The following is a 15,066-nucleotide window of genomic DNA, read 5'->3' as shown; positions in this document are numbered from 1 at the left end:
AGTCCACCGAACTGCAGACCCCCCCCCCCCCACGACTACGCCTCGAAATCCGATCCATGTATATTACAAACAGGATTGGTGACAAAGCGCAGCCCTGGCGGAGGCCAACCCTCACCGGAAATGGGTCCGACTTACTGCCGAGGACCCGGACACAGCTCTCGCTTTGGGAGTACAGAGATTGGATGGCCCTGAGTAGAGACCCCCTCACCCCATACTCCCGCAGCACCTCCCACAGTAACTCCCTGGGAACCCGGTCATACGCCTTCTCCAAGTCTACAAAACACATGTAGACCGGATAAGCGTACTCCCAGGCCCCCTCCAGGATCCTTGCGAGAGTAAAAAGCTGATCCGTCGTTCCACGACCAGGACGGAATCCGCATTGTTCCTCCTCAATCTGAGGTTCGACAATCGGCCTGACCCTCCAAAGTGTAACCACATCATGTAAATATGAAAGCAATCTTTAAAAAATAACAGCGTTGGTTTAATCTATGACTATTTTGACCATGTTTGTGCTGTTTTTGCCATAGAGAAGCATTGCCACGGAAGTGCGTTTTGAACTATCCCGGCATACATAAACCACGTGACCGGCTGGCGGCGACATCAAAGAGTGTCGTAACTCTTATCTCTGGCTCTGGCTACAACCATAGAGGCTACAACGTTAGTTAGTCGTAGTTACTGTACTTGACCCTTTAGCTTTAGCCGTGTTCGTGGTGATATACCAGACAATTAAGATGTCGTGCTGTGCTCTTGAATGTACTAACAGAACTTCCAAGAAGTCTACTCTCAGTTTTTTTCGGTGAGTAAAATGATAATATTATACCCGTTAGCAGGTGTTTGTGTACTTGTTAGCTTAGCTTGTTATGTAGCTTATTAGCCAGCTAAGGACGTAACCATTTATACATGTGTGTATATATATATATACAGTTTAGTTTATGATTCAGCCTTGGATAAGACTTTTATAGTCTATGGCTATGACGCCCATAATGCTAAATGGGAGCAAATGTTAAAAGGGGACCCAATTATCCCAGTGGTGGCCGCTGGAGTCCGCCGCCGAAGCTAACCGGAGCCGTAGCTAGCCCTTTGCGGCTCCGTTAGCTTCGGCCAGCGGCGGAGCCCAGCGTTATAACTGGAGATCAAGGAATGCAGCGAAACGCGGACTTGGTTCGCCTGCAGCCCGCTATAGTATTCGCTAAAGAAATGATGTTGAACAAGGCTTATTAAGCTGAACATCGCGACAATTGTTCTGCTATGTATCGTTACTTATTTTATTTTCTTAACGTGTGAATGACAAGCATTAAGAATAACAACAAATGGCTATTTATCTTGCATATTGTCTCGTTTGATTATGAATGTAACGTTTATATAGTGGAACTACACTGTTTTATCAAAACCAAAGTGCCACGCAGTAACTTGGTAGGCACATGTATGTATTTCAGCAGGAAATGTGCAACCTAGATTACATTTACCAACACAGACTATATAGAAATATTTGTAAAAGTTGTTCATGCGTTATTAAGTGAATATGGCATTAACCCTCCTGTTGTCTTTGGGTCGGTTTTCATGTATTTTTGAATAAAGGTTTCCTTTAGGTGATCCAGACAGGCTGGACCAGTGGGTGCTGAACATCCGGAGGAATAAATGGACCCCCAACGTTTCTTCTCGCCTGTGCAGTGCACACTTTGAGAGTCATCCCTTCAGCACGGACTCATGGGTACAGATCCTTTTTTTTAAAAAATAACTTGGTTCCATTTGTGAGTGTAAATTGTTGTTACTAATTAAATACATGTTATATATCATACAATGCTAAATAATTGTTATGGCACAGCTTGCACATCAGTGATGAGTAATGTTCTTTTGATTAAAGGCCAAATTAAGATTTTGCCAGTTAAGTAAAGAAACATAGAAATCGAATTTTTTGCAAACCATCACATTTCTCTTCAAAGCAAAGCCATTTCCCCCCACATACTCTATGTGAAAAACAGATGAATTATATTACCTTTTTTACATTATTTTAATAGCAACATTCATTCATCTGTTGTCATCTTATAACTTATTTATCTTGACAGCTATCACTGTAAAAAAAAAATGATTTAATTTAATTTTACTATACAATATTTATCTTTACATTCTGTTCTTGCATATGTCTTATTATATTTACGTGTATATAGATTTCTGCCTGCACTCATTTATTATTCTTAATTTAATTTTGAATTTCTTTTATATAACTATGTTGCATTGTTGGAGGAGCTCGGGACAGATGATTTGCATTGCCATTCCCACACTGTAGCCTATGTGCATATGACATAAATCCTTTGAATCTGAATCTTGGAAACACGTAATTGTTGAATAGATTAACTGCATAGTTAACATGTTGGCCCTCTATTGTCTTTTATAATGCACTCTTACATTTAAAACAACATTATTCAAAATAAAGTTGAATATCTACAGACCTCAAAAAGTTATTTTATGTGTTTTTGTTTATTATTTTTATTAGGGAAGGAGATGCCTGAAAAACACTGCAGTGCCCACCATTTTCTATTTCACCAAAGAACAACAGCCTGGAAGGAGAAGCAGGTGAGTAGCAATGACGAGGTAAGTGACAGTCCTAGTTCGACTGTTAACAGCAATGAGGAGGTTGCAGATGTAGACCATGGTAGTGGTGAAAACAGTCTTGCTGCTGATCAGAGCAATATCATTATGATACAAGGCATGCCTGAAGAAGCCTTTGTTGTTCCACATGTGGAGCATAATGACATTCCAACAGTCAATGCTTGTGAGGAGGGTGTTGGTTTGGGCAGCAGCAGCCAACAAACAAAACAAATTGGAAAACAGACAGACTCCGCCTCTGTTCACTCTTACACTTGGGCTTTAAACCAAGACGGGTCATACTGAATAGTTTGTGCGCACATTTTAACATGTGATCTTTCTTTCATGTAGGACGCTTGAGGGAAGTTGCAACGCCTCGGCCAATGGGATGTCTTCTCCAGGTGAAAGAGATTGAAGGCATAATTTATAACTTGAGACAATTTTCCAAAAGTTATGACTTGTATTGGCTTTGATAGTAATGGATTACATCTAACACGAATCAAGATCGTATAGAATTTTTTTTAAGTGTAATCCTTAGATAAATAGGAAAATATGTAATCGGATTAGTTTTACTTTTTTTAATAATAGGGAAACTCAGGATTACAATCTTATTCAAAACCTAAAAAGAGCATATATATGTAAAATGATCAAATGGTACCTCTTCTCTGAAGCCGTACTGTTCTGTAGACCAATACTTTAATTGTGAATCTATACACCTACTGCCTGAATCTGCTTTATGGTATTATATTATACATTTAAGTAAAAAAAATCATATTAATATTTCTTCTCTCCTGTGTTTATTTGCATTGCATTTGATATTGAGGTAATCCAAAACAAAAATAAAGTTATCACGTTACGTTACTTTTATATCTTGATACTCACATGAAGTTACTGGTTGTGTTTTTGGCAAGTAGCCCTCCCAACCCTGTACATAAGTTATATCATTTTAATTACTGATACAGTTGTTGCACATCTTTAATTTATTTTCTAGTGTACTTAAGTCATACAATGATTCGAAACCTTTACTTTTCATAAAATGCAAGATGTAACTTTCAATGTGGCTTTATCACATTTTCAATGTGAAATAGATCTGATTAAAGGTGGGGTAGGTAAGTTTCAGAAACCGGCTCGAGTGCACTAAAATTTGAAAGTACGCAGCTGAAAAGAATCCGCCCCTTCCTTCAGACTTCCTTACAGAGCACCTCCTCCAACAAACATGAACGTGCACATGACGTCAGCAAACTGGTGAAAGTGGCCGCCTGTTACTGGCGAGTCATTGAAGTACTGCTGCAATGCACGCCCAATGACGGCACGAGATACATTTGTGCGTGCACGAGATGGAAGGCTGACAGACAGGGCGGCAATTGATTGCCGCCCTGTCTGTCAGCCTTCCATCTCGTGCACGCACAAATGTATCTCGTGCCCTCGTTGTACTTTTTACAGTATTACGGCTTCCACAGATGACATTTTTTTTATGGATTTTTTGTCAAAGCACTTCAGATATTCATTGCTATCGGGATGTTAAGAGCATTCCATGGAATATAACAAAAAGTGTATCTCGAGCCGGTTTCTGAAACTTACCTACCCCACCTTTAAATAAAGAGTAAAAGCACAATCTTAAATGTTGACAGTTATCATTTTCCTATGCTTATTGTTAATGTAGTGGTGTTATAAACAAAATGTTGTCCTAAAGGAAATTAAGATGTTGACAAAAGATTTAAAGTTGATGCTCACAACATGTGGGAACATTTATGGAGAAAAATGTTTCTATTGTAAAACAAATATTTATCTGCATACTGAACAATTTAGAAACTCTCTAAAAGGTATTATCTTCTGTGACGTTACGACCCTGTTGGGATTGTGGGTATTGCACTTCATAATTACATTCTATGGTATGCTTATGACATTGATGCCAAAATGCATGGGATTAGGGGAGACCTTCCTGTTGTTTGCATTGTCACTGATAAATGAAAGCGTAGTATTCATTGTCAAGATTTTGTGTTTTTAAACTTGGGAATCTTTTCAGACTTAATGTGTAATGTTTTCTATATTGTATGGTAAGCTTATCCTTTCATTTGATGGTCCCATTTGGATGTGATAGCTAACATTTTCAGTAAGCAGTAGACAAAAGAAGTGAAAATATGAATGTAATTTATTTTCAATATTTACATAAATACAGAATTATTTTAACAAATAAAATAACAAAAAACATCATAACAAATACAAAATAAAAGGTTTGACAGACAGCCATGCCCAGCATGGGCCTGGAGAGCTACAGAGTCCATTGGGGGAAGAGGGGGGGGTGGGATGTGGGGAAGAGGAAGAGCAGCCATGTTAACAGTGTTATGGCTACAGATGTAATATCTAACTCAACATTAGCCATGACAGTCTGGGCTTAGCAAGGGCCTTAGAATACATACTCTAAAGGCCAAATCCAAAAAGAGTGATACTGACATTTTAGCAGTTCACAGTCTTTGGAGGTGGTCTTTCAGGCAATTGGCTAGTGACTTAAAAAAAATATCATTTCCCCTAAGGGTGAAATGAACTCCATCTCGCAAAAACAGCCCAGGACTGTCATATCTAATGTTGGAGTGGTCAACAATGACACCATTTAGGCTAGGAAACGGTATTTCGATCTCTCTGTCTGTACCTATGGTCTGTACACACAAATTGAAAGATTGACAATAAAGTTAACTTTGACTTTTGAAAGTTTAACATGTATTCTCGTGCAGAGTCGAACAGAGAGGCTGTCATGGAGGGAGTGAAGCCTCTGCTGGCTTAAGGGAAGTCCTACGACCCTCGAGAGCAGGTGGCCTCCTGCTCTGCTGCACCTCACACACTCAGGTGGGGTCACTTCCTCTAAACACTCATATTTAACAAAAGCAGAGGCTGCTGCTGCTTGCACTATTTGTGTTTTTGTATTTTATTATACATGTAGCATTGTTGGAGGAGCTCAGGTCAGAAGAATTTCATTGCCATTTCTCCATTGTAACTTATGTGTATACCTTTGAATCTTTGAATCTTGAATCTTCATGTTTTTCTGGTGTTATGTTCCTCTCTCTCTCCAGATTGGTCCAGGAGGCTGTTGGGTGAGGCGGGGGGTTTCCCGGTTCTGGTTCTGCTGCTGCAGGGCTCAGACTCAGAGGTCCAGTTCTACAGCTGCTCCGCCCTCTGCAACATCTCCTCTGCTCAGGAACTCCACCTGAAGCTGCTCAGCATGGGGAGTCACTTTCTGTTGAAGTCCCTGCTGACGCTCGTTTCCTCCTCCGTGCAAAAGGTAACGTTGAGTTTCTCCTTCCTCAAGATTCAAGGCTTTATTGTCATTTATACATAGCAGTGTAGATATATCAATGAAAATCTGAGGTCACACGCTCTTCCAACAGTGCAACACGATAAAACAGATAAAATAGAATTTCATTGCCATTTCTACACTGTAGCTTTGTACATATGATAATAAAACCTTTGAATCTGTTGAATCTATCTTATGCATAATATATATATATATATATATATACACAGTATATTATAAGCCTATGCTACTGCAGTATTTGTTTACCTTTTTTAACCCTCCGGTATCATTTGATTGGACTACGCAAATTAGTCATTCGAGACAAAAATGTCCACTGCAAAAGACTTTGATAAAAACATTATATTAAAAGGTTTTTTTCACAACTTTTTTGGGTTCAATCTTTAAAGCAACTTCCGTCCTAATAGAAAATACCAAAAATGTAATCATTTTCAGGATTTTAACCCTTTCAATGCCATTTTGAAAACATGAAACCGCTTTTTTTTTTCATGATGAAAACAGAGAAAGTGAGTTATTTTCCCAAAAATACATATCTGGAGACTGGCTGTTTTTTTTTTTATAACAGTCTTGGATATGTCAAAGATTAGCAACAAAATGGATTTTTTTGCATTATTAGTTTTTGCACAAAATCAGATTGAACAAAAAAGTTCCAAAAACTGCTCTAAAAGGACAACAGATTAATACTTTTTTAAACTTTTTGGGGTTAAATCTTTCAATCAACTTCAGTCCTGATCAAAAATACCAAATGTTAAATTATGTTCAGGATTTTAACCCTTGAACTGCCAGTTTGAAAACATGAATTTGCGTTTTCTATGAAAAACATGCACAAAAAGGCAGTTATTTTCCATTTAATAAATGTTGGGGGGGTCGGCTTTTTTTTTTTTTTATCACAGTCTTGGATATGTCAAAGATTAGCAACAACATTTTTTTTTTTGCATTATTAGTTTTTGCACAAAATCAGATTGAACAAAAAAGTTACAAATTAGTCATTCGGGACAAAAATGTCCACTCCCAAAAACTGCTCTAAAAGGACAACAGATTAATGTTTTTTAAAACTTTTTGGGGTTAAGTCTTTCAATCAACTTCAGTCCTGATCAAAAATACCAAATGTTAAATTATGTTCAGGATTTTAACCCTTGAACTGCCAGTTTGAAAACATGAATTTGCGTTTTCTATGAAAAACATGCACAAAAAGGCAGTTATTTTACATATATTAAATGTTGGGGGGGGGTCGGCTTTTTTTTTTTATCACAGTCTTGGATATGTCAAAGATTAGCAACAACATTTTTTTTTTTGCATTATTAGTTTTTGCGCAAAATCAGATTGAACAAAAAAAAGTCACACATTAGCCACTCGTGTCCCATCCACTCCCATTATAACCACATCTTTTGATCTCTCCGCCATACCGGTATATAATCATGCATTTTATAATGTCAGGGTTTTATATTGGAGGAAAATAGTTCAATGTGTCCCTTTTTACTGTTTATCACCAGATGTGACATTTTACCATTGAATTATATGACCTATAAAAACACTGAAGTAATACTATTTTCAACTTTCTTTGAAATCATTTTTAAATCAGCATCAGATGTATCAATGTCAACATTTATTTTCCAAACAGCAAACTGCAATCAACATTCATGAACAAATCAAATTGTCAAAACAGAACAATGATATGTATGAGTGTGTGTTGAATCAAATGAGAGATGGATGAAGATAGAGCAAGTATGTGTGTTAGAGACGGAGTAAGATAGATGGAGATAACAAATAATGTGTGTGTGTGTATGTGCGTGCGAGAGAGAGAGAGAGATCAGTTCATCCAGCAGAACCTGCAGCAGGGGATTTGGTGTTCTCTGCAGGTGAACTTTTCCCAGTGCACATCCAGCACAGTCCCCTCTTTTTTGTGGAGCCGCTTGCGGTTGTGCCGGTGTCGGGGGCAGAGCCGCTTGCGATTGTGCCGGTGTCAGGGGCAGCTGCCGAGGCCTGTATGTCCGCCACTATGGTAACAGCAGCCGGTGTACGAGGTGGATGCTTTCTCCGCATGATTTTTGCAGACACCAGAGATCTCCCCAACTCCTCCAAGAAAAGCCTCCTCCTGAAGGACTTGGCTTGCTTCCAGGAGGGATCCACAGCAGTAAAAAGCACAAGTGCATATGACGTGAACAAATTGTCACAAGTCACAGTGATCCCTTGGAGCCCCTCTGTCATTTCCAGGACGACACGCTCTCCCTGGCCCACCTCGGCAGCACTGCCAGCAGCTTTACCGGTGTACATCTGGCACTTCCAGGCATAGGAGGTTTCAACGTCAGCGGTGATCCAGATTTGTAGCCCATACTTTGCTGGCTTGCTTGGTATGTATTGCCGGAATTTGCAGCGGCCTCTGAAGGGGACAAGCTGCTAATCCACACACACATCTTCACCAGGGTTGAAAAGCATCGGAAGGCGATGTGTCCACTTCTCCCAGAGAGAGCGGATGGGGGCAAGCTTGTCTTCTCTGTGACAGGAAGGTCTCATCAGCTTGTCGTCAAACCGGAGGGTGGTATTCATCAACCGGAATTTGGTGTGGGTCATTGTGGCACGGAAGATGGCACGTCCACTGTGGTCATCCCAGGGGCTGCGGGTGGATTCGCCCTTCGATTTGTACACTCCAGCCAACATCAGGAGACCGATGTATGCACGAATATCTGTGGCATCCACATCACTCCAGTTTGCCACCGAACATCCCCCCTGCAAGTTTGTCATGTCGACAATACTACTGATGATCTCAGCAGTGAAAAATAAATTGAAGGAGGATTCCACGTCATCAATTCTTGTAATGGCATAACGCGTGGGCCCTGGAACCAAACCTCTGGCAGCGGGAATGTAGCGCAGCGTGTCGTTCTTAGAGGGAGACCAGATTTCACAATTTGTTGATGTCCACCCACTGCCAGAATCTTCTGTTTCCTCTGCAGTTTCAGTGGAAGGGTCAGAAGAAGAAGGATCAGACTCCACTACAAACTCCACATCACATTCTTCTTCTGAGGTTGTTTCTGATTCAGAAGAAGAGTCAAGCAGCTCGCTGGAGGTTGCCGGCTGCATCACCATATCCCTAGCTTCTTCCACAGAGAAGCGCCTCTTCATCTTACTCGCTTGTTGCGTATCACAGGAATGAAACGACCAGCCAGCCAAACTACACATATTTATGGATCTGGCTTTGCAGCCAGGTGTTCGCTTATTGACTTAGTGCATGTATGGCTGTGTATGTTTGTATGCTAAAGAGACATTATCAAAGCCTTTGAAGTTCCAAACAATTCTAAACAAAAAGGTCAAGCTGGGTCAAGATCATACCTCTGTTTACCTCTAAGACACATGAAACAGCACAAATGAAAAACAAAATGCCATGAGAGAACACTTACTCCTACATTCTCACACACATCAAAGGTAAAGAGATGAGGGGAAAATTGTGAATGCTGTAAACTGTAAACCAAGACATGACAAGCATGTAATTCAATGTAAAATGTCACATCTGGTCATATACAGTAAAAAGGACAAATTGAACTATTTTCCTCCAATATAAAACCCTGACATTACAAAATGCATGATTATATACCGGTATGGCGAGAGATCAAAAGATGTGGCTATAATGGAAGTGGATGGGACATTTTTGTCTAATCTGATTCTGTGCAAAAACTAATAATCAACCAAAATAAATGTTGTTGCTAATCTTTGACATATCCAAGACTGTGATAAAAAAAAAAAGCCGAACCTCCCAACATTTATTATATGGAAAATAACTGCTTTTTTGTGCATGTTTTTCATAGAAAACGCAAATTCATGTTTTAAAACTGGCAGTTCAAGGGTTAAAATCCTGAACATAATTTAACATTTGGTATTTTTGAACAGGACTGAAGTTGATTGAAAGATTTAACCCCAAAGAGTTTTAATAAATATTAATCTGTTGTCCTTTTTAGAGCAGTTTTTGGAAGTGGACATTTTTGTCCCAAATGATTAATTTGTAACTTTTTTTGTTCAATCTGATTTTGTGCAAAAACTAATGATGCAAAAAAAAAATGTTGTTGCTAATCTTTGACATATCCAAGACTGTGATAAAAAAAAAAAAGCCGACCCCCCCCCAACATTTATTATATGGAAAATAACTGCCTTTTTGTGCATGTTTTTCATAGAAAACGCAAATTCATGTTTTCAAACTGGCAGTTCAAGGGTTAAAATCCTGAACATAATTTAATATTTGGTATTTTTGATCAGGACTGAAGTTGATTGAAAGATTTAACCCCAAAAAGTTTGAAAAAATATTAATCTGTTGTCATTTTAGAGCAGTTTTTGGAAGTGGACTTTTTTGTCCCGAATGACTAATTTGTAACTTTTTTGTTCAATCTGATTTTGTGCAAAAACTAATAATGCAAAAAAATCCATTTTGTTGCTAATCTTTGACATATCCAAGACTGTTATAAAAAAAAAAACAGCCAGTCTCCAGATATGTATTTTTGGGAAAATAACTCACTTTCTCTGTTTTCATCATGAAAAAAAACAGCGGTTTCATGTTTTCAAAATGGCATTGAAAGGGTTAAAATCCTGAAAATGATTACATTTTTGGTATTTTATATTAGGACGGAAGTTGCTTTAAAGATTGAACCCAAAAAAGTTGTGAAAAAAACCTTTTAATATAATGTTTTTATCAAAGTCTTTTGCAGTGGACATTTTTGTCTCGAATGACTAATTTGCGTAGTCGATTTGTTACACAGTGAATTAAAGACCGATTTGAAAAATTGAATTCCAAAATAGATCGAGAAAATAGCCTTGTTACAAAAATGCAGGCCGTTTGCACCAACACAACCAAAGTTATTGCAAAATGAAAAGTGAAAAATTACCCATATGGACAAAAACGTCCACAGTGATACCGGAGGGTTAAAGAACATTTGAATTTTGTAGATTGTTTATAGTGATTGATATACTATTTTTCATTTTCATTTTAATTGTGAACTCTTTTCCACTTAAAAACTTGTTAAGCCCCGAGCCTGTTTTTCAGGTCTCAGGCTCGAAAATGACATTCCCAGAACAAATGACCATATCTTCCCGTTTAAAAGGCTTAAATTAATAATCAAGCAAGGTTACACCTGTGAGTTGGATGTAGAAGTGTCAGAATCAATATAGATGTTTTTATTTTTAGAGTAAATTCAGATTGAACACAGTAAAAAAATGTAAATGATTGTGTCCGTCCAAAAAAATAAATAATACTTATAGTGAAAACCACCCTTGAATGATGGGATGGTAGACTAAAAGCTTTAGGAATCCAAACTACAACATATAATAAGTACCCTGTATCAAGATTGATGCAAAACAAGTTAAATGTGACCTTTTTAGAGAGATTTAGCAAAACAAAAACTCTTCTGTGGTCAATTGGGTGGATTTTCCTTATCTCTGGCCCCCCTTGGTCGATTTGTCGATTTTGCTGATTGACATCTCTTTCTAACCGTCAGAGCCAATGGAATCGAGGGGAACTCCCACATACTCCTTATTTGGTTGTGTGTGTGTGTGTGTGTGTGTGTGTGTGTGTGTGTGTGTGTGTGTGTGTGTGTGTGTGTGTGTGTGTGTGTGTGTGTGTGTGTGTGTGTGTGTGTGTGTGTGTGTGTGTGTGTGTGTGTGTGTGTGCGCGCGCGCAACACGTTCTCACTCTCATCCCGTCACTTATTGACGGACGGTCAGGGCCCCTCCCCGTCGCTATATTACGTACAGGGTACTCCTTTCCCGTCATTTTCTACGGGCAGGGCGTCCCATAGACCTTCATTGCGGACACAGCGGACCCCTTGCCCGTCAGGCTTCTACGGGCAGGGCGTCCCATGGACCTTCATAATGCCTATTTTAAGGTTCATTTGGCTTTAAAATGCGTTTTGATCTCATTTTATGCGAGTAATGAGTTTTTATTTCTGATTATTTGTGCAGTACATGTACATGATGTTTAGTTTGCTAGTTATGACGAAGATTACTTCATGAATGTGTACACATTCATGGTTGCTAAGGTGGTTGCTATGGACGCTGCAACAGCTCCCAGACCACGTGATCAACAACAATGGCTGTCCTTCGTGTTATTCTCGGTGAAAATGCCTATTTTAAGGTTAATTTGGCCATTAAAATGCGTTTTGATGTCATTGTATGCGAGTAATGAGTTTTTATTTCTGATTATTTGTGCAGTACATGTACATGATGTTTAGTTTGCTAGTTATGACGAAGATTACCTTACGTCTGTGAGGAAAATACACGGGGCTCAGAGCCTCGTATTTTTAAAATCTTTTTTTCCTTCTAATTTATTATTCTTTTCAAAATAACACACTGTTATTTACTCACCAATAACACACAATTATCCTTGCTTTTATTTATTGGTTTAATTCCATAATCTCGGTCTTTTTTGGTGTCCGTCAGGAACTGAATTTCAAAATAAAAATAACCGGAAACAGACGTAGGCCTATAAGGGACATTTCGAGCATCATTGCGATTGTCAAAATGTTTGAGTTTAGGATGTCCAAAGACACTACACTACCCAGAATCCCCAGCTATCGTTTAGGACTACAGTCCCCGTGATTACTCTTCAAGGTCTGGGATTGGATGTTGGAGTGGCAGTGCGCCAAGGTTACCGCGTCAAACAGCTGTTTGAAATGGAACAAAACCACGCCAGACTATCCAAAACTGGAATCGAACGCCCCCCCAGAACTACACACTACACTATTGTGTTTCGCAAAATGTTCTATGGGACGTCTCTACTGAACGTTTTCGTTTTTCCCACAATTAGAAGTTGCCAGTATTAAACACATTGGTGTTATCAAATGTAAAACATATAATTAATAAATGGGTGAAAATCGCTGTCCATAATGCGCAGCATCAATATATAGCATTAATATACCCACATGACCGCTCATTGATACTTTGTAATTCTACTCCACTACAATTCAGAGGGTAACCTGGTATTTTTGCTCCACTACACTTATTTGAGTTACTTTGCAGATTCTGATTAATGATGTGAAATATAAACAACCCTTAAATCAGACTTTAGTTACACCTGAGTGACATTCAGGGAAGGTGATTGTCAAGTGCCAACAATCAGGAGAGATATTTGATAGTTGGTGCTTGAGAAGACTAAACATGTATCTGCAATTGACATTAATGGAAACGAGTAATAAAGTATATTAATTACTCGTTATTCTCTACTAATAGTTAATTAAAGACTATATATTATGGCTATTTTGCACATCCCTTTCAAGATTTCAAAGGTGTATTGACATATCATACACAACTTACGGTGTAGTTATGAAATGAATGAAAAACTTGGGTCACAGGTCCCTCAACAGTGCATTACAAGACATCTATCAATATGTGTGTACCTCCACCATTAAACTGTCATATTCTGCACATTTCTTATTCTATCTACATACATAAGAGTATAATCCATATGTATAATATCAGTTAAAATAAGTGCTTCAACATAGTTAACATTGCAGGAAAGCAATATATTAGACGTTAAGTACTTTGTATTTATCTGTAGATAGATACCCCCAACGTTTTTTTCTTATTTAAAAGAAGACCGTAATCTGTTATTTAATATTTAAATAAAGGTTAATTCGTTTTTCTGTTTTGCACCTCCTCCTATTAATATCTTTGTACATCCTGCACTAAACTGTTTTATTGAAGAGATCACTTATAGTATCTTCTTGATTTTTTATATTCTATATTTCTATCACAGACCTTCTACTTTCCCCCTATGAAAGTATATGTACTCTTAATATTTTTTTAATCAAATATAACACATAAAAACAATAATTCAATAACGTGCTTTAACCACTAGGCACACAAGGTACACACAGACACTTGTATGTACAACATCTGAAGATGTGTAGTTTTATTCATGCTTTCACATAATTTTACAGCATATTGCTATACTATTTCAGACTCAGTATTTACATTCTTACATTCAAAATTCAATCCAATTCAAATCAGTAATATCTTTAAAAACTACAAGTCCTATTATATCAGCTGTGCACCGTTATGGTGTAAATATAACCTATCTATGAATTATATCAAATGTAAAAGTCAGCCGAATTAGTGTTGATACTGCAAGGAGACGTATTGTGTGAAGAGAAATTGAGAAGTTTTTTAATTATTGATATATTTATGATCCACGTCAAGTATTCAGTTTCGGCGGCATTTCTTCAGTTTTTCCAAAGGTCTTCTCATCAGGGCGCTCTAAATAAAGAACTACGGCATATCTGTAATATGTAATGCAGCCGAACCGTGTATTACAATGCTGTTATGTGATGACTTTCAAAGAGAAAAGCAAGAACACTCGGAATTAAGTATTATTTTAGTCTTTTCAAATGTTTTCCGGATTTCATCTAATATAAACACCAAACCCCAGCATGCATTGCGGCTAAAACATCCAATCAGCGTAGCTGAGAATCTTGGGTAATCGCTCGAAATGCCCACGTCAGTTTCCGGTTATGGAATTAAACCAATAAATAAAAGCAAGGATAATTGTGTGTTATTGGTGAGTAAATAACAGTGTGTTATTTTGAAAAGAATAATAAATTAGAAGGAAAAAAAGATTTTAAAAATACGAGGCTCTGAGCCCCGTGTATTTTCCTCACAGACGTAAGGTAATCTTCGTCATAACTAGCAAACTAAACATCATGTACATGTACTGCACAAATAATCAGAAATAAAAACTCATTACTCGCATACAATGACATCAAAACGCATTTTAATGGCCAAATTAACCTTAAAATAGGCATTTTCACCGAGAATAACACGAAGGACAGCCATTGTTGTTGATCACGTGGTCTGGGAGCTGTTGCAGCGTCCATAGCAACCACCTTAGCAACCATGAATGTGTACACATTCATGAAGTAATCTTCGTCATAACTAGCAAACTAAACATCATGTACATGTACTGCACAAATAATCAGAAATAAAAACTCATTACTCGCATAAAATGAGATCAAAACGCATTTTAATGGACAAATGAACCTTAAAATAGGCATTATGAAGGTCCATGGGACGCCCTGCCCGTAGAAGCCTGACGGGCAAGGGGTCCGCTGTGTCCGCAATGAAGGTCTATGGGACGCCCTGCCCGTAGAAAATGACGGGAAAGGGGTACCCTGTACGTAATATAGCGACGGGGAGGGGCC

General features: G+C 38.2%; 1 long non-coding RNA gene across 1 annotated transcript; it reads left to right on the top strand.

The window, feature by feature from the left end:
• The first annotated feature begins 1,488 nt into the window (after positions 1-1,488).
• LOC139435265 (uncharacterized) lies at positions 1,489-2,986 on the top strand. Its single transcript, XR_011644558.1, has 3 exons — positions 1,489-1,711; positions 2,495-2,574; positions 2,938-2,986. It is a non-coding gene; the product is annotated as an uncharacterized lncRNA (long non-coding RNA).
• The last annotated feature ends 12,080 nt before the right edge of the window (positions 2,987-15,066 follow it).

The sequence above is a fragment of the Pseudochaenichthys georgianus genome, chromosome 15 (genome assembly GCF_902827115.2).
Source record: "Pseudochaenichthys georgianus chromosome 15, fPseGeo1.2, whole genome shotgun sequence".
In the NCBI taxonomy this organism is placed as follows: domain Eukaryota; kingdom Metazoa; phylum Chordata; class Actinopteri; order Perciformes; family Channichthyidae; genus Pseudochaenichthys; species Pseudochaenichthys georgianus.
The sequence above is the reverse complement of the archived record's forward strand: the minus strand, read 5'-3'. Positions and strand labels throughout refer to the sequence as shown.